The 20,901-nt window shown below is 46.2% G+C and overlaps 1 long non-coding RNA gene across 1 annotated transcript; it reads left to right on the forward strand.

Annotated features, from left to right (window-relative positions):
- Positions 1-7,579: 7,579 nt before the first annotated feature.
- On the forward strand, positions 7,580-17,186 carry LOC126939456 (uncharacterized). Its single transcript, XR_007720399.1, has 3 exons — positions 7,580-7,945; positions 9,233-9,342; positions 16,173-17,186. It is a non-coding gene; the product is annotated as an uncharacterized LOC126939456 (long non-coding RNA).
- The last annotated feature ends 3,715 nt before the right edge of the window (positions 17,187-20,901 follow it).

Below are 20,901 nucleotides of genomic sequence, written 5' to 3' on the forward strand. Positions count from 1 at the left end.
GGATGGGTGGATGAGCGGAAATATGGATGGGAGGATAATTGGATGGATGGGTGGATGTATACATGTATGGGTGGATAGATGGATTGAAGGGTAGATAGATAGGTGAATGAATAGATGAATGGGTGTGTACGTGGGTGGATGAATAGATAGATGGATGGATGGATAGATGGATGATGGATAGATGAATGAATGGAAGGAAGGATGGATGAACAGATGGATGAAAGGGCGGATGGATGGGTGATGAATAGATGGATGATGGATGGACGGATGGAAGGATGGATGGATGGATAGATGGATGGAAGGGAGATGGGTCGATAGATGAAAGGGTACATGGAAAAATGAATAGGTGGATAGGTGGATGGGTGGAGGGAAAGGTGGGTGGATGGCAGGATGGATAGCTATTCCAAAGATGCAGAAAAATCAGTCATGATTTCCCTGTGCTTCAGCTGCCTTTCCTCATCCTGCTGCATTCCTCAGCTGGCTTACTTGTAGTCCCCCTTCACAACACAGCATCTGAAGCAGAGGGAGGGCTGGGAGTAAAGGATTGGAGGCCAGAAGGAGCAAGACCCAGCTGGGAAATGGCAAGAAGTGTGTGTTGTAAAGCACATTTTGAAGGAGTGGGCAGAGGTGGGCAGTGCAGCTGGAAAATTTTAATCAGGGGTCAGAGCATGAAAGGACTCTGTGCATCAGTCTAAGCCTTTAGGCTTTGTCCTAAGAGCAGCGTGAATTGCTGAAAGGTTTCACACAGGGCAGCATCCTGAACATTTCCCTTCAATTTCTTGTCTATATCACTGTTTAAACAGATGCTTCCAACTGCCCTTCCAGGAACACTGCAACTCAGGCAGAAACCAGGGCAGTCCTGTTTCAGCAGGAAGTCAGAAGTCCTGGGTTTATTTTGAGGCTTCACTCTTTAGGTGAGCTGAGTGACATTGACAGAGTCACTCTACCTTGTTTCTCATCCATAAAGTGAATGAAACAGAACTTACTCAGAGCTGGCTTTATGTATGCACAACTTGTGCAGTGACACCAGATCCCATGCCCACAACAATCCTGCACTTAGTTTAATGCTCTGCTGTCATTGTCTTGAAATTCTTATTAATTGGACAAAGAGCTCCACATTTCATCTTGAACTTGGCTCCTCAAACTATGTAGCCAGTGCTGAATTCACCTCAACTCCATAACATTAACAGGGATATTGTGGGGGTAAAATAAGATCCAGTATGTGAAAGGTCTTTAAAGATGATAATATATGAAACAAAAATTAGGCCTTATTGATATTTCTCTTATTGATATTTCCCAAGGTGACATAATCATTCTAAGTTTGCTGATTCTCCTGCATGTCAGGTGATTGGTCCCAGACATAATTAAACTTAGTCGTTGTCCTCATGAAACTCTGGTAGAATTGAAATAAAGGGTAGAATTGAAACTTGAACCTATGTCTTTAATACTCAAGTCCAGTGCTCTTTCCTCTATAGGTAACAGTTGCTAATATGTCTGTCTACTCCACTCTTCTGTAAGAGACTTTGTGGCTGGGGAAAATTCTTTATCCTCATGTGTCTTGAACAGTCTTTTGTACATACAAAGCACCCAGTAAATGTTTGTTGAATGAATTAATACATTTGAGGGACTGGCAAAATTATATTCCAAGTATCCTGCTTAAATTTCCTTTAATGCTTCTTACTATTCTCAGAATAAAACTCAAATTCCCTATCTTGGCACAAAGATCTTAGTGGTCCAGCCTCTGCCCAGTTATTCACACCCGCCATCCCAGGGTCTTAAGACATGCTGTTCCTTCTGCCTGGAACACTGTACTTTGCTTCTCATCCATTGCCTGGCTACCCCCAGCTCATCATGTAACATCCCAAGCTTTACTTTCTCAGGGAGACCTATGCTGTCTGTGCTGATCTCCCTGACCAAGTCACTGAAATCCTGATGGTCTCTCAAAGTACTGCAAATACCCCTTTCCTAGTACTTCTTGCAATGGCAATTTTTCACTTATTTTTATGTGGCTATGTGGATAGTTGCCTGCCTCTACATTTGTAGGGCAGCATTTGTGTTTGTTCTCTGAGGTATTTCTGGTGATCAGTGCAAGTGCCTTTCACAGAATGAATACTCAAGAAATATTTGGTGAGTGCATGAAGAAGAGTAGAGTGTTTGCAGTGTTTGTGCATGGATGTTTTCTCCAGCATGATGAGGGAAGTTCCTTTAGGCCTGGGATTATATAATAATCATGTGACGATGACCCTGCAATGGGGGCTTTTCACATGCACCTGATATTGTGCTAAGTCTTCTTGATGCACCATCTCACACCAATCCCACAGCACATCTATGGGGTGGGACTGTGATCTCACTTTACGAATGGCGAGATTGAAGCTCACAGAGATTAAATGATGTCTCCAAGGTCATATATCTAGTAAGGGGCAGTGTGAACTTGAGGTTAGCTCTGGCTAACACTGAAGTCTGGGTTCTTCGTTCTTCTCTTTTACCACCTCCTGCTGCTGTTGCTTTTTCTTCCAAACCCGACTCCTCCATGAAGGGCCACGCTGGTCTCCGGGGGTCAGTAAATGTGCAGGAATCTGCTGGAGGGTCTGTGCTGCACACACGTGAGCTTTGACACACGTGACAGACATGAACAGTGGAATGACACTACACAGGAGTGTCCGCAGGCACAGGGACCTGTCCTGGCGCTGCTCCCAATTGCTGGGTCACCCTGAGCGAGTCATACTTTCTCTGTGAGCTTCAGATTTTCCAAGTGTAAATCTGGGAATTGAATCCAGTGACCTCTAAATTTCTAGCTGGCACTAATTCTGGGCTAAGTTCCAGCTGGATCTATATTATTCTTTCCAACTCTGCTCCTTCCCTATGCCCCAGCCACCCGCCCTTCTTCTGTTCCTTGAACATGCCAAGCTCCTTTCTGCCCCATGGCCTTGGCACCTGGCAGGTTCTCTGTCTGGAGCTTCTTCCCCCGACTTCAGGAGCCAGGCTGGCTCCTGGACATGCAGGAGGTGTCAGCATACATGTCACAGAGAGGCCTTTCCCACCCACCTGAGTTAATATTGGATCTCACTCCAGTTACTCTTTATTACCTGAGCCTGGTTTATTCTTTTCATAGCACTCAACACCGTTTAAAATTATTTGATACATATATAAAGTTAGTCATACTTCTATTGATAAATATAAGAATTCTTCTATCTATGTGTCTCTATTATATATCATTGTTCATTGTTTATGGGTGTTTTGTCACTAGGGTGTGAGCCCCATAGGAGCAGGGCAGTGGGCTGGGCTGTCTTATTCCTTGCTGTATTTTTAGCTCTTGGGAAGACTGCAGTGAGTATTTACTGAAGGCATTGAACAATTGAATGAATGAATGAGTAGTTCTGTGCTCTCCAAAGCACCAAGGATAGGGACATAGCAGGGAGGGAAGGTCAGGTAAGATCAGGGCCACTGGTGCCGTCATCAGAAGCCCAGTTCCAACCCCTTATCTCACTTCCTGAAGCAATGCAAGGGCCCAATACATATTCATTAAATACTTGAACTCATCTAACCAAGTAGGCTGTGGCATCTGCTCTGTGTGGCAATTGTGCTTATAAGCCCATTTAGAATTATCCTGGAGGAGGATCACAAATCCCAACAGCCCAGATAAAAGGGCTCCATCCTACCCTACCCTCCCACCCTTTCTCTCTTCTTCAAACCAGGGAATGTCAGTGTCCAGCTGCTGGAGGCACAGCCTGCTTGAGTCCAACTGGGTCACCCAGGGAGTTTGTGTTCAAATTTTGGAAGCATTTCCAAAACTCTCAGACATTCTTCTGATCCAAAATCCATAGCTCCCCAGGACTCTGAGGGTTTGGATCTGATTATTTTAAAAAAATGTTCCACAACACGAAGAAAATGCACCCTCTACCCCACCCTTGCCTGCCAACCCCCCAAGCTCTCACCTTTTACCTCCCACCTCCCATCATCCTGACTGACCATTTGATACTTTAGAGCTGCCCAGGGGCTGGAGAGAAATGGATTTTATTTTATGTCCCACAGCTGTTGCAATGCTGGGGAAACCCCACGTATTTAAAAATATTAAAATGGTTTCCAGACTGACAATATTTCTTATTTAGTGTTTGAGGATTTGGAGCTTACCCAGTTGACCCATCTCTGGAAAGTAAAAGAAGAAAGTAAAAAATGAAGGCTTAATCCTATTCCTGCTGCCCCCAAGGACATTAGAGCAATTTAGGCAGAGTTTAATATTTGCTGCCCCTGCTGGTTTTCTGGACCCAATGATCTACCCAGAAAGGGGGAAACCTCAGTTCTTAGGCTGGAAAGTGCCTCCCGGGGTGAGATGGAGTGGCCTGAGAATTCATCAAACCTCTCTACCAGTCTCTGGGCTGGCCCTCAATGCACTGCCTCCCCTCCCCACCACACACACACACACACACAATCTAAAAACTTTGAAGGCAATTTCACAGTCTCTCTAGGAGTCTGCTTTCATGGTCCAATAAGCCCTTACAGTCAGGAAGTCATTTCTTGGTCTGACCTAAGGCTCTTATGCTGCATTAAACCATGTTGATCTTAAAGAGTCTGGGTTTCCTGGATGGCACCTATCTTAGGCTTTCCCGGGGCCCATGAAGGCAAATGAGCTGCCTTTAAAGGCACATTTTAGAGGAAATCTGTCTTCCACTGTCTGATGGCTGGAGCGTTCCTGCTGCTGGAGCCTTTGATGATTTCCTTGCCCGCCAAGGATGCCTGCCCCACAGCAGGGAGGCCGCCCTGAGTTCCGCAGTGGCCTGGGGTTGGTCTCTTTGGCGAGGTTTAGATGAGGCTTGCTGTGCTCTATTCCAATTCGTAACCTTCCCTGGGGGCCAGTGCTGAGAGTGCTCTTCATTTTGTTCTTTAATTGTTTTACTAACCCACTGGCTCCATCTCATTCTTCATGACACTCTTTAGGATACCCCAGCTAGAGAGGGATATCTAATGGAGACACTGCTACCAGGCTACACTCAACCACATTGTCTAGATTGAAGGCACTTTCCCTTATTCTAACCACTCTGACCACGACTGGTTATCCTTTTTCAGTTCTGAATGAAACTTCTAGAACTGAAAGCCCTCACACTGCAATGGACAGAAAACAGATATTTGTGAATGGAGAGATTAATGAATGAACGGGGTAGTGCCTTACCGTGTACTTGACTAGACACGCTGGCATTTTGGGTTTTCAGTTGCTTCCCTGTTTAGCAGTGGGTTTTCTGCTTCCCACTAGCTGAGATCACAAAGCACATTTAGTAAGTAGAGAAAATGCCAGTAATCCAGGACAGGGGAGACCCAGCTGGGAATCTGGGAAAGAGTTTGACCAAATTCTGGCTTCAGCACTCAGCCGTGGGCCAGGCAGAACACAGGCTGAGGAGACAAAACTGCCCCTTGTATTGGTGACATTAACTCCAAAGTGCTTTTAAAACTTAACCTCTTGGATCCAGTCAACTCTCCTGTCTTTCTTCCTCTGATCCCCCACCTCCACTTCAAGCCCAACAGAGCCAAATTAAGGAGGATAGTGTCATATTCAAAGTAGCTCTGAACTGAGTTCACTTCTCTGAAATTCCAAACAAAGATATGCCATAAATATGATGTCCGCATCTCCCTGTCCTCCTCTGACAAAGCAGCCCCCAGAACTTTGAAGCCTGGCTTCTAGAACAAAATGTAATAATATAAACTACTGAACTGGAGGGGCTGGCACTGTTTTACAAAGGCCCCAAATAGGCAGTGAGTTTGGGAATGGACTGTCCCAGGAACCAAATCTCATTCCATATGGTGAAGGAAAATTTTAACACAAGAAGCTTCTCTTTTTTAACTTTTTTTCTTTTCTTTCTTCTTTTTTGTTTTTTCGAGACTGGTTCTCACTCTGTTGCCCAGGCTGGAGTGCAGTGATTCCGGCTGACTGCAGCTTCAACCTCCTGGGCTCAAGCTATCCTCCTGCCTCAGCCTCCCGAGTAGCTGGGATTAAAGGCATGCACCACCACACCCAGCTAATTTTAAATTTTTTTGTAGAGACAGGATCTCCCTATGTTGTCCAGGCTGGTCTCAAACTCCTGGGCTCAAGTGGTCCTGCCACCTCTTCCTCCCAAAGTGTTGGGATCACAGATGTGAGCCACGCCCAGCCTCTTTCAAACACTTTCTATTACCAGTCTAGTAACTCTCCTTTTCTGGCATCCTGCCCCTCCAGGCTGGAAGAGACATTACAGCCTCTTGCTCATGAGCCAGAGTGGTTGACTATTCCCTAAACCTGATGTAGGAGTACCTAGGATCTTAGCTCCCTAACACACTCAAAAAACAAATCTCTGCATCAGGCCTCAGCCATCAGACCAAGTCATATCCCCAAGTCATTAGAGTACAAACGATAACACCTGCAAATTAACAAGTCATGAAACTGAAATAATACATCTTCCTTGCTCTCTAGTTAACTAAGCTAATTAATTTTATGATTCTCCTCAGCTTTTTGCAGCTTGAAAAATAAAATAAGAAACATTTGGGTAAATCTTGAGTTTTTCTCTCTTGGAAGATGCTTTAAATGCCTTCTCTTTTTTCCCTCATCCCAAGTTCCAATCTCCCCCACAAAACAGAATGCTGCCTTTAGGATATAAAGCCTTAGCTTGAGGTTCTCATGAACTCTGAAAGGCCCTTTTTTTGTGTGTGTGTGTGTGTGTGTGAGACGGAGTCTCACTTTGTCACCCAAGCTGGAGTACAGTGGCGCGATCTCAGCTCACTGCATTCTCCTGCCTCAGCCTCCTGAGTAGCTGGGACTACAGGCACTCATCACCATGCCTGGCTAATTTTTTGTGTTTTTAGTAGAGACGGGGTTTCACTGTGTTAGCCAGGATGGTGTCAATCTCCTGACCTCGTGATCTGCCTGCCTTGGCCTCCCAAAGTGCTGTGATTACAGGCGTGAGCCACCGCGCCCGGCAAGACCCTTCTTTTTAATCCCAAGGTAATCATTGAGTTCTTGGGCCTGTGGGACATTGTCTTCACTGTAGGAAGTTTTCTGCATCTGAATTTTATCTTGCTTACTGTGCTTGATGGTCCCTAGGAAAAAAGGTGCCTCAATTATCAAACTAGGATGCATATTTTAATTGTGTGTCTCATTACGTTTTCCTTTGGCCACAAGGAAAATCACTAAAACTTTTTGCTCAATTGCACTAGCTTTCCTTAAAGTTTTTGATGCTGATATCCACTAAGATGCAGCTCCTCTGAAGGCACAAGTGTCCAGTGTACCCTTTCAGCTGGACAAAAGAACTCATAGAAAAATTAAGGGTGTGAGTCTAGAGAGAAAGAAGCATGTCTCCAAGAAATTGTGGATTTTGTGCTTTTGGTGCCTGGAGTTGAATGGAATCAAATGCACAGAAAACCCACAAAATTTTTGAGAGAGTTTACTGTCAAAACTACCACCAGGCTTGTCTAAAAGAAAATGAAACTGTTGGAGATGAAAACACATTTCTGGGGCCCCACCTTCTTATAGACAGGAAGCAGACTGAGAGTATAGTCATTGTCATATTCTCCGATGTGCTCTCTCGAAGTGATCAAGGCTGATGGTAAGAGAAAATCTCTCACAGGGCAGAGCCAAGAACCCACAGAAGAAAGGACTGAGTGTGGAACAGGGGCCCAACCAAGGAAAATTCTCAACTCCTGGATTAGGAGGACCTGGCCAAAAATTCCCAGGAGAACATCAGAATTGCTGCAGCCCAGCCAGTGCTGAGTGACTCTCGTTCCTTTTCTTTCCAAGTAGCAGTGTTTTTGTGATTCTACACCTGTTCCACCGTACCTGGGTACCTTTGGAAAACAACTTGTCTTTTTGATTTTTTAGGTCCTTATCAAATCAAGAGGAGCCTCAGTGAGATCTGGCATGGAACATGGATTTCCAGCTCAATACCAGTGTTGGATAAGATTTTTGGAGCGTCCTAGGGATGCAGTGAGTATATTTTGCATGTGGGAAAGAAGTGAATATTTGTGACCAAAAGGGCAAAGAGTGGCCATTGTCTGTAAATATTCACTCCCTCCTCTTCTACCTATCTCTAGGGGGCACACACACTTCCCTGTCCTTGACTTTGGGCCTTGCCATTTTACTTGTTTTTGCAAATGAGATGTTAATGGAGGTGACATGAGCAGGAGTTGAAATGTGCTTGCGCTGTAGAGCTTGCTGTCTTGCACTTCTCCCATTGCCACGAGAAAAATATGATATGAGTCCAGTAGGATGAGAGGTATTTGGAACAAAGCTGCCCCAGGTGCCCTGTAGACCTGTGGCCTGAAGCGAAGCCACCCCATGTGACCTTCAGGCAAATGGGTGAGAAATACCTCCTGTTATATGGCACTGTGCTGTTTGTGGTTGTTTGTTATGCGGTGGTGGTTGACTGAGACAGCCCGCAATAGCAACCATGAGTCCCATGGCTTCTTTAAAGATAGGAAGTAAAAAAGTAAATGGCAAACAATTTGGGAGTGGGCTGATACCAACAGAAAGGAGAAATGATCATAAACTTTGGGATGAGCTGACAAAGTTCTCATGACTGCCTGGAAAACTCAGCATACCTAGTGGGTCCTGGAAAAGGTGGGAGGCTATAAATACAGAAGCAAGTGTACCTCAAAGTCTCCCATGCCAGCCAAAGAAGAGGAATAAAGAGTCGGTTGAGGTTGTGGGTGAGGTGAATGGGTTTATAGACTGAGGTTGCCCAGGAATTCGCAGTGTACATATACAGTGTACATACTTAATGTTTGATATATTTATTATACAGTAATTTTCTGATAATTAAACTTCTTAATATAACTTTGTGGTAAGAGTGCTTTTCCCACATTCCAGAGATTACCAGGAGTCTGACTTTTAAAAAATCTTGTTGTATTGTATGTATTTTTAGAAAGAGGTAGAGTAAAAATAAATAGATTAACTAGGACTGCTGGAAAAGGGGGTTGGGTGGGAAAGAAAAATGCCATTCAGAAATAGACCATGAAACTAATTACCTGGATAAACCAATGTAACAAAATTTATTGTTTCAGACAGGGTCATAAACTCAATTACCTTAGGGGACTGGCAGGTGACACAAACAAATGAGGTAGGCATGGTGGGGAGTGTGGTGATGCGGGAGTGTGTGCCCTGTCCCAGAAGGAAAGCTATGACTGGGCTCCCTCCAATTGTTGCCATGTGGGAGTGGCATCTAGCGTTGCCAGCTCTTCTGAGGAAACAGGGCTGCCATGTTTGCTTCTGCAGGTTGTACACTGCACAGGAGTGCTCAGCCGAGAGGGTAGCTGGAGCCTAAAATTCAGTACAAGCTCCATGTACCAAGCCCTGGGCCAGGACACAGGACTCGAAGAGCAGAGGTAGGCTAGGTTTCAGCCCCTATGCACCCTCTTTAGTCTACCTTTGTGTAATACACAGTCACACAGGGGGGCCTGGGATGGAGGATCTTGCTTCCCATTGTGGAAGGTGAATAAGAAATACCTCTTTATCTTTGCTCCTGACAGCTCAGGCACAGGTGCCCTTTCTGGGCTCAGCCAATAGATGCTCCTTTCTAAGGCCTGGAACCTTGTGTGAGTGACAGAAGCACAGGGGTGGAGAGATTACATGGGGTAGCATCCACTGTGTTTAGGTATGTCTGAATGGTGACACATACAGCACTTCTGAGAACACTGAGCTACTATTGAACAAAACTCTGGCATGCTGATTGACCCAGTGGGTCTCCAGCTAGCCATCTCTGGATTAAGACATCCCAAGTCCAGGAAGGTGTATGAGTGTACTCACTTGTTCCCAGTAACCTTTGCATACACATAAGTTTCTCTCTCCTTCCTTCCTTCCTTCCTCCCTCCCTCCCTCCCTCCCTCCCTCCCTCCCTCCCTTCCTTCCTTCCTTCCTCTTCTCCCTCCTCCTTTTCTTTTTTCTTTCTCTTTTCTCTTTCTTTTCTTTTCTTTCTCTTTCTTTCTCTCTCCCCTCCCTCCCTCCCTCCCTCCCTCTCTTCCTTCCTTCCTTCCTTCCTTCCTTCCTTCCTTCCTTCCTTCCTTCCTTCCTTCCCTCGTTCTTTCCTTCCTTCTTCTTTTTGGGAGACAGGGTCTCTCTCTGTCACCCAGGCTGGAGTGCAGTGGCACTACTGACGCTTATTGCAACCTCAACCTCCCAGACCCAAATGACCCCCCCACCTCAGCCTCCCAAGTAGCTGGGATCACAGGTGTGCCCCACCATGCCTGATTAATTTTTTATATTTTTTGTAAAGATGGAGTCTCCCTATTTGCCCAGGCAGGTCTCATGCTCCTAAGCTCAAGTGATCCTCCTGCTTTGGCCCCCCAAAATGCTGGGATTACAGGCATGAGCCACCACACTTGGCCCTGAGATGTCCTTTCTTGGCATCATAGTGCAGGGCAGTGACAAGCTTCCTGTCTCAGAAGGTTTGGATTTGGTTCCAGTTCTACTAGAGCTTGGTCCCAGAGCTTCCTAGCTCTATGACTTTGATCATGTTTGCATCATGCTGACTCTTAATTTCCTTGTCTGTAAAATGGAAATTTGAATGCTGGTACTCCTTGCCTCTCAGGGATATTGGAAGACTCAAATCCAGTAAGACAATGCATGAGAAAGCATGTTGCAAGCCTAACATGCTATGTAAATGTAAGGTATTATTATACTGCTCAGAGACATGAGAATTCATGTTGCTGATGTTTGAACCAGAGATGGTGGGAATCTAGCATGGAGCAGGCCTATCTAATTATTTTCAAAATGCTGAAAAAGGCCTTTCCAATTCATTGCCTTCCCAGTTACCCCTCCTGTCTGCTGCTGTAAACTTTCACTTTCCCATAACAATAAACATTTCTATTGTGCCTTACCATTATTTTATTTGACCCTCACAACATTCCTATGTGGTAAGGGTTATTCCCATTTGCTGATGAGGAAACTGAGGCTCAGGGAATTCTGGGAGATACAATTCAAGTTGAGATTTAGGTGGGAATACAGCCAAACCATATCATTCTGCCCCTGCATCCTCCAAATATCATGTCCTTACTTTTTTTTTTGAGATGGGGCCTCACTCTATCGCCCTGGCTGGAGTGCAGTGGTGTGATCTCGGCTCACTGCAAGCTCCGCCTCCCGGGTTCACGCTACTCTCCTGCCTCAGCCTCCCGAGTAGCTGGGACTACAGGTGCCCGTCACTATGCCTGGCTAATTTTTTGTATTTTTAGTAGAGACGGGGTTTCACCATGTTAGCCAGGATGGTCTCGATCTCCTGACCTCGTGATCTGCCCGCCTTGGCCTCCCAAAGCGCTGGGATTACAAGTGTAAGCCACTGCGCCCGGCCCATGTCCTTACATTTTAAAACCAATCAGGCCTTCACAACAGTCCCCCAAAGTCTTAATGCATTTCAGCGTTAACCCAAAAGTCCATAGTCCAAAGTCTCATCTGAGACAAGGCAAGTCCCTTCTGCCTATGAGCCTGTAATACCAAAAGCAAGCTAGTTACTTCCTAGATACAATGGGGGTATAGGAATTGAGTAAATACAGCTGTCCCAAATGGGAGAAATTGGCCAAAACAAAGGGGTTATGGGGCCCATGCAAGTCTGAAATTCAGTGGGGCAGTCAAATTTTAAAACTTCAAAATGATCTCCTTTGACTCCAGGTCTCACATCCAGGGAGATGCAAGAGGTAGGTTCCCATGGTCTTGGGCAGCTCTGCTCCTGTGGCTTTGCAGAGTACAGCCTCCGTCCTGGCTGCTTTCACAGGCTGGTGTTGAGTGTCTGCAGCTTTTCTAGGCAAATGGTGCAAGCTGTCAGTGGATTTACGTTCTGGGGTCTGGAGGATGATGGCCTTCTTCTCACAGCTCCACTAGGCAGTGCCCCAGTAGAAAGTTTCTGTGGGGGCTCTGACCCCACATTTCTCTTCCGCACTGCCCTAGCAAGGTTCTCCTTGAGGTCCCCACCCCTGCAGCAAACTTTTGCCTGGGTATCCAGGCATTTCCATACATTTTCTGAATTCTAGGTTAAGATTCCCAAACCTCAGTTCTTGACATCTGTGCACCTGCAGCTCATCACCACATGGAAGCTGTCAAGGCTTGGGGCTTCCACCCTCTGAAGCCACAGCCTGAGCTGATGGTTGGCCCCTTTCAGCCATGGCTGGATGGCTAGGACACAGGGCACCAAGTCCCTAAGCTGCACACAGCACGGGAACCTTGGGCCTGGCCCACAAAACCACGTTCTCCTCCTGTGCCTCTGGGCCTGTGATGGGAGGGGCTGCTGTGAAGTTCTGTGACCTGGCCTGGAGACATTTTCTCCATGGTCTTGGGGATTAACATTAGGCTCCTTGCTATTTATACAAATTTCTGGAGCTGGTTTGAATTTCTTCCCAGAAAATGGGTTTTTCTTTTCTATAACATAGTCAGGCTGCAAATTTTCAAAACTTTTAAACTCTGCTTCGCTTATAAAATGGAATGCCTTTAATAGTACCCAAGTCACCTCTTGAATGCTTTGCTGTTTAGAAATTTCTTCTGCCAGATACGCTAAATCATCTTTCTCAAGTTCAAATTTTCACAAATCTCCAGGGTAGGGGCAAAATGCCACCAGTCTCTTTGCTAAAACATAACAAGAGTCACCTTTACTCCAGTTCCCAACAAGTTCCTCATCTCCATCTGAGACCACCTTAGCCTGAACCTTATTGTCCATATCATTATCAGGCTTTTGGTCAAAGCCAATCAACAAGTCTCTAGGAAGTTCCAAACTTTCCCACATTTTCCTGTCTTCTTCTGAGCCCTCCAAACTGTTCCAACCTCTGCCTGTTACCCAGTTCCAAAGTTGCTGCCACGTTTTCGGGTATCTTTTCAGCAGTGCCCCACTCTACTGGTACCAATTGACTGTATTAATCAGTTTTCACGCCGCTGATAAAGACATACCCGAGACTGGGAGGAAAAAGAGGCTTGATTGGACTTATAGTTCCACATGGCTGGGGAGGCCTTAGGCACTTCTTACATGGCAGCAGCAAAAGAAAATGAGGAAGAAGCAAAAGTGGAAACCCCTGATAAACCCATCAGATCTCATGAGACTTATTCACTATCACAAGAATAACACGGGAAAAAGACTGGCCCCTATGATTCAATTACCCCCTCCCCCGGGTCCCTCCCACAATACGTGGGAGTTCTGGGAGATATAATTCAAGTTGAGATTTGGATGGGGACACAGTCAAACCATATCAACTTATATTTACAAGTATAATAGTGATATAATTATTTGGGGAGAATAAAGGAGGTGAGAGTGATATAAAACAGCGAAATTTGCTTCCTGATGTTTTAAAATTAACAAATCAAGAAACAGTAAATAAAAATACTCAGAGATTTGAAATCAGCTACCAGAAGAAACAGATAAAAGAGATAAAAAGTAGTTATCTTTGGAGTATGGAACTAAGGGGGGCAAGTGATGAAGCACTTCTATACTATCTTATTTTTAACTGTGTGCATTCTTAATCTTACTTAAAAGGCAAAAGGCATGGGTTTTAGTTAAGCAATTCATGTGTTATTCTAGTGGATTTGAAATCCCTCTTTGACACTTGCTAACCATGTAGGTGCCTGGCCCAGATGTGGGGAGTAGGAAATGCTAATTTCCTTTCTCACCTTCTGAGGGTTCGTTGCTGTAATCACCAGAAATGTACACTTCCTGGGCTATTTCATTCAGCCCCCAACCTTGTCCACTGAACAAGACAACTGAGTCACTACACCAAATTCTGGGATCCACTTTGTCACACCAGGCCTCCTTACACGTATGACTCCAGCTCCGGACACATAATAGCACTCAGTGAATATTTGGTGAAACTGAATAAAAATGCCTGCAGAGACCAAATGCCTAGAGAGACCCAATGCACTCTGTCTGTGAACTCTTTTGATGCTGCACAGAAACAGCACCATGCTTATTCCTTCGGCATGTGTCTGTGCAGTTTCTACTATGTCCTTGGTAAGCAAGTGAGTCATGGCCTCAGCCTTCATGGAGACAGACGTTCAGTAAGTCGGTATGTAATTACACACTGCAATAGGTGCTATGAAAGAAAAGAACTGGACTCTTAAGAAAAAATAACTTCATTGGAAGGTCAAGGGGGCCTTTTCAGAGGAAGTGACATAATGAGCTCAGGACATATGAATGTCAGAATTCAAGATTAAAAAAAGGAGTGTGGCCGGGAGTGGTGGCTCACGCCTGTAATCCTAGCACTTTGGGATGCCGAGGCGGGCAGATCATGAGGTCAAGAGATGGAGACCATCCTGGCCAACATGGTGAAATCCTGTCTCTACTAAAAATACAAAAAAAAAAAAACCAAACAAAAAAACCTTAGCTGAGTGTAGTGATGTGTGCCTGTAGTCCCAGCTACTTGGGAGGCTGAGGCAGGAGAATCACTTGAATCTGGGAGGGTGGAGGTTGCTGTGAGCTGAGATTGCACCACTGCATTCCAGCCTGGTTACAGAGCGAGACTCCGTCTCAAAAAAAAAAAAAAAAAAAAAAAAAAAAAAAAGAGTGTTCTAGACAGAGAGCTGCATGTGCAAAGGTCCCGAGGTGGAAAAGCTAAATGTGCAAGAGTGGTGCTTCTCACACTTCACTGTGCACCTGGGGCCTTATTAAAAGGCAGACTCTGTCTCAGTACTTCTGGAGTGGGGCAGAACTGAATTTCCAACCTACTCCCAGGTGATGCCGGTAGCATCATGTTTGAGGAACTGAGAGATTTATGGAGAGCATAGTGAGCAAGGAGACGGGACTGGAGGAGGCAGAGACCAAATCATGCAGGAGCTCGGGGGCCACCTCCTAAATGTCAGCAGGAGAGTCACACAGTCTGATGTGGCAATTGACAAAACATCTCTTAAATTTTTAAAATGCTCTGTAATGTTGCTGACAATGGTGGTGGTTGAATTAGACCTACTCTTGGGAGTTTACAATCTTGGGCTTGTTCCTTGTTGCTGGAGAACCCTAAAGAGCCAAGGGGTTGCTAGAAGTATTTATACTAGAGGCTGGCAAATCACACAGCCAGGAAGTCCACGCTGTCTCTCTCCTCTCCCCTTTCGTGCCCCGCTGGACCTGCTGTTGTGTTCACAAAGGAGGTGAAACCTCAGCCCACGACTTGCCTCCTATGTATCTTCCTAATCTTGGGCACGCTCTTAATCTGCCTTTGCCTCAGTTTCCATATCTGTAAAATAGGGATACATAAACCTCTCTGGCAGGGATGTTGGGATGATTGGAGATAATGTAGGAAAAGCATGGCCATTCAGTAATTAAGATGGATTATTCCTGATTTCTATTCCCAAGTGTTGAATTTAGGAAAAGCTCACAACATCTTCTGCACAAAGTTTAATGAGTTGAGACTGCCAGGACCTTTTTTTTTTTATTTTTCTTTACGTTGAAATGTCATCCCCCAGCAAAGTTCAGGTGAAAAAGATTCCCTGGTCTTAAGAAAACCAGTAGTATCTTGGGTTAGACTGGCAAAATACAGGCCAAAAGAAAAAAAATTGTAAATTTTTTTCTTTCTTTTTTTCTTTCTTTCAGAAGCAAATTTTTTTCAAAGCAAATTTTTCATAGAAAACAAAACAAAAACAAAAACAGCTGAGCTCCACTGCTTGGGTCTCTGCTGACCTCTCCCTCTGCTGTCTGTCTGTCTGTCCATTGGCTTCTCTCTCATTTCTACTCAACAACAGGATGCCTTCCTTCTCCCTCCCCCTCCTCTCTGCTGCAAACAACCCCGGAGCCACTCTGTCTGCCCTGTGCTCTGTTTAAAGGAACAGACACCCATTTCTCACAGAAGAACTGTTAGGTAAACAATAATATATTTTTTTAAACCCAGAAAGTGGCTCAACACACTCAGCATGGACTGACTGTCTCTAGCATTCCCGGCTAGCTTCAGGACAAAGGTCTCCAGAGGAAGGATGCTTCTTTTCTTTTCTTTAAAAAGAGTAAAAGAGGACAACAGGAAACCCAGGCGAGAAGGGCCCTCAGACTTGAGGCCGACAGACAGGAGCCTGGCCTCGGCCTAAAGAGCCCTGGGAAGCTGCTCTTGGCAGCCCTGGCCTGAGTGGCAGGAGAGGATGGCTTTCGCTCCCTGAGGCCCTGTCCCTAAATGCACCTCCCAGCAGTGTGAAGTCTCCCCTAAACCCTGACTTCACTGCACCCTCCTAATGACACCGGGAGTTATACCTTAATACTCCTATTTCACAGATGGGGAAACTGAGGACCAGAAGGATGAAGAAACTTGCCCAAGGTCCCATAGAATAAAGTTCACATCAGGACTCACACCCGAGTCTAGCTGACTCCAAAGTTCATTTTGGAACCACCCACAACATGGACTTCCTGGATCCCGGACTTTTGGATGACTTGACTTCACCCCACAGCCTTTCAAGAGAGAAAAGGATCTACTTTCTAGATCTGGGACCTGGGAAAGTGGGCAGCTTTGGGTTCCTGGTGGGCCAGGAATAGGGCTGGGGTTCCCAGAGTCCTGACTCGAAACCCAAGGCTGGCCATTTCAATAAAAGAAAAAACCAGACCGGGCGCGGTGGCTCCCACCTGTAATCCCAGCACTTTGGGAGGCCAAGGCGGATGGATCACTTGAGGTCAGGAGTTCGAGACCAGTCTGGGCAACATAGAGAAAACCCGTCTCTACTAAAAAAAAAAAAACTAGCAAGGCTTGGTGGAAAGTGCCTGTAATCCCAGCTACTTGGGAGGCTGAGGCAGGAGAATCGCTTGAACCCTGGAGGCAGAGGTTGTAGTGAGCCGAGATTGTGCCACTGCACTCCAGCCTGGGCGACAGAGCCAGAGTACATCTCAAAAACAAAAAACGAAAAACCTAAAAAAATCAATAAAAGAAAACTCCAAAGAACAGGCTGAGGTCAGCCCCTCCGTTTCTTTGCTTGGATTTGCCTCTCTGAAGAAGCAGAAATCTTCCCTCCTGCTACCCTATGTTTTTCTGAGCTGCGTCCACAGCTGCCATCCACAGAGGCCAATGGCTGCACACACACGTTCCCATCTGTCCATAACAACAAAGAAATAATTCCCAGAAAAATAAAAACACAGAATATGTTCTCAAACAAAGAAGGAAGAAAATGTTTTTGGTTTCTTTGAAACACCGCACCTATCTGCTGATGGGGATAAGTCGACTGCGAGAGACAGTGTGGGGTGCAGAGCAGAAAGCCACCGGCTTTGGGCCAAGGCAAAACTGGGTTCAAGAGCAGCTTGCTAGTGTGGGTCCGGGGGAAATCCCTTTTGTATTCTGGTGCTCGTTTCTTCATCTGTCACACCTGCACCAAGAGGTTACGGAAGGTCTTCTCTGTGCCAGGCCTTCTCCAACTATCCTTACAGCAGCTTGCAGGGTGGCAGCAGGTTTATTTTGGCAGGGAGGAAACTGAGGCTATAGAAGTTTACTAGATGGCCCAAGATTGGCCTGGCTCCAAAGCAAATGCCCTTAACTACTAAGCTGAGTCAGGTATGAGCATAGAATGTGCAGGGCACAGCACAGGGGCCCAGTCAATGCCGAATGGTTTCCTTGATTCCTTGACAAATCAAATGGAATCAATTCTGAGCAAAGGGTTCTAAGTAAGGCTTTGGTGAGGATAAAGGAGGACTTGGTGTCTCAGTTGCCTTTGTCCCTAGCACCCTAATAAACTCTGTAAAGTGAGACTAGAGATGAGATTTGATCATTAGAATGGAGCTGAATGTTGTCATCTTTATTTTTCCTCCCTAAGAAGACAAGGTATTACCAGTGGAGGGTCTTGACTATGAATCATCCAGGTTCTTGGTGCATTGAACAAAGAATTGGACAAAATGCACAAACAAAGCAACAAAAGAGTAAAGCAACAAAAGCACAGATTTACTGATGTGAAAATACACTCCACAGAGTGGGAGCGGGCTCAAGCGAGCAGCTCAGCAGCACGAGTTGCAAAATCTTTAAGTACCTTTTAGAGATTTCCTATTGGTTTCACCCTGTTGGAGGCTGAAGTAGAGTTACACCCTATGCAAATGAAGACTTGGCCCATGACCAATCAGCCCTATGCAAATGAAGAATTGGCCCATGACCAATCAGAGGCTGAAGTGAAGGCTCCCTGTTTCCAGACCCTATTCTCCTGCCTCAAAGGGATATCCCAGTTAATTCCCTAGAATGGAGGAAGAGGGGACGGAAGAACAGAGCTGTAGGGAAGGGGCAGTTTTCATGCCAGACAAAGAATGTAATTGATAATGATGACAACAGGAACCAGAATGCACTGAGTGCTTACTATGGGCAGGCACTGTGCCAAGTGTTTCACTTAACAGACGTGCTTTGAGAGGGTGTGATGGCTGTTCCCCTTCCAGATCCATGCTTTGCCCTTCCTTTTATGCAAGGGAGGCTGGACCCTTACAGACCACATTAACTGGGCTAGCTTGCCCTGTGGTTTCCTTTTGGGCTTGTCCAAGGGGAGATAATATCAGGAAATCAGAGGGCGAGAAGAGAGTTTGGGGTGTTTCCCTTCTGCCCGCTCTGTGCCACAGCTCTGTGTCTCTCACAGTGATAGCTCTTAGTGGTGGGGCCCTCCCTGTCACCAGCTCTTGCCTGGTCTCTCAGCCCTGGGGGAGGTAACAGCTTTACATTATCTAGTCCTTGGGTGTCTCAACATCCCACATTGGGTCCCTTAGCCCTGCTTCCACTTCCATAAACAGTTCCTTCATGAAGTTCTCTTCAAACCCACCCTACCCTGCATCTTCTGTTTCCTACAACCCACCAAGTGCTTCTTTCTCTGTTTTGCAGAGGAGGAGGCTGAGGCTCAGGGTAACAGATCTTGCCAGGGCTGCAGTGCTTGTAGAAGACATAGTGGTCTTTCCAATTTCGCTATCTCATACAAGCTGGCAGGCAGGATGGGCTTCCCCTGCGGGTGCAGGGGACTATACACTGGGCATATGGGATATACATGGCTTCCGAAACAAACTCCTGGGTCCCTGACATCAGGGCTGCAGGGAGGCCAGAGGCAGGTGAGAGTAGGTATGTGGGGTGCACGGTGGGGGTGTTGGGGAGCATGTGGTGTGGGGGCTCAGACCGGCTGGCCATGTCTTCTCACCGTGACTTGTTCTAAGAACAGATCACATTACTCTTCCTGGCTGATGGATTCTGCATGAATGTGCCCAGCATCTATTTATTTCCTTCCTGTACAAAGCAGCGGGACGTCTGGGAGCAGGGAAAGTAAACAAACACCAAATTCTGCTGCCCAAAGCTATTACTGGTATTGCTCATGCTATTACATATTTTAAATGCTTTTTCACACTTCCAAATTGTGAGTTTCCCTCTTGCTCCTCTGTCCGCACCCCCTTCCTCATCCTTGCGGCCAAGCTGGGAGACAGCTGGGCATTATCCCCTCAACCCACTTTCCAGTTTGGGGCACTGAGGTGCTGACAGAGGTAGAGCTGGCCTGGAGGGCAGGAGGTGACACGGGTAGGGGGTGTGTTGCTTCTCTGGGGGATTAGCTCCAATAGGAGCCAGTGACATCTACTCCAAGAACCACCAGCAGAGATGAGCAGTGAGTCTGGCAAGGAAAACCTAAAGCTTTGCAGGAATAAAAAGGCCAGAAAGAGGGAAGAGTGGGAGAAGCAGCATTTTTTGGAACAAATGTAATAATGCTGTATGCAGTCACCTTGCTGTCTCTGCTTGGCTACCTTATATCATTATACTCATTGTCCAGATGAGAAAACAGAGGCTTGGAAAACGTGTAGTACGTGCTCAATAAATACATGTTGATGGACCAGATTAAGTAACTTTACCCAGATCATCAGTAACAAAGCTGAAGCTGAAACCCCAAAGCCCTGTGCCTGCCCCAGCACTGCTGTCTGTGCCAGAAAGAAAGAAAGAAAGAAAGAAAGAAAAAAAGAGAAAGGATGAAAGACTGAGAAAAGTAAGAGAAAGCCGAGAGCTGTGAGACAGCGCTAGGGGAGGTGCTGTAGCATTGCAGTTGAGATCATGGGCTCAGGGGACAGGCTGCTTGGGTTCACATTCCCACTCCAAGGTCAGCTGTTTGATCTTGGGCAAGTTGCTTAACTTTTCTGTGCTTCTTCATGTGTGAGTGGGGATGAGAAAGGTGCCTGTGCTGGTCCTGGGCCTATTTGCTTTGATATCTGTTCTATGCCTTTTCCTTGCTCTGCATCGAAGTGGTGGTGGTGGTGGGGGTGGGGGAGGCTGTGTTTGCAGGCTCCTGTGACATCTGGTCTCCAGCAGAGTTTTGCCAGTAGGAGGCATTGGCAGGAGGTTGGGGGGTAGAGTAAGAGAAAAACCAGAGGGTTTCTTCTCTCTCTCTCTCTGCCTTGGGCCTACTTTCTAGAAGCAGTTGCTTTTCCTTCAGGACTCTGGCTTCTGCTGGACAGGGATGCTGTGATTCCAGCTTCCGGGTGACCCCAGAGCCAAATGCCCAGCTGTGCCTAGGGGCAGGGATGGTGCCTTCTTCCTATGGCTCATCTCTGGGCCCTCTCACTATCCTTATTTGGCTTCTTTGCTCTTCTGTCACCAAGAAAGCCAATTCCGCGCACTAAGTTCCCTCTATTTTAAGGACTCAGAGCGGTTTCTATTTCCTAATTGGTGCCTCATGGGGGTTTATGTGAGAAATAAGTTAATCAAGTCCTGGGCACTCAACACATGGTGGCCTCTATTCTTGTCATTACTTAGACTCCAGTTTGTCCAGCCCAGCTGGCAGGTTCCTGAATCTTCTGCTCCTCTGTGACCTTTTCCCTGGGAGGCGGAATAGTCCACATCCACCACAGTTTTGAGAGTGATGGCAGCTGCCATTTGTTCCTCCCTGCCCAAGCACCCGTGCCAGCAAATCACTGCAATGGTGGCCCCTCAGAAGAACCCTGTAAGTCAGCGAGTGTTATCCACATTTTACAGATAGGGAAGCAGGCTCAGAGCCCTTGTGTGGCTTTCTTGAGATCAGAGAGTGGG

This window comes from Macaca thibetana, chromosome 16 (genome assembly GCF_024542745.1).
Source record: "Macaca thibetana thibetana isolate TM-01 chromosome 16, ASM2454274v1, whole genome shotgun sequence".
In the NCBI taxonomy this organism is placed as follows: domain Eukaryota; kingdom Metazoa; phylum Chordata; class Mammalia; order Primates; family Cercopithecidae; genus Macaca; species Macaca thibetana.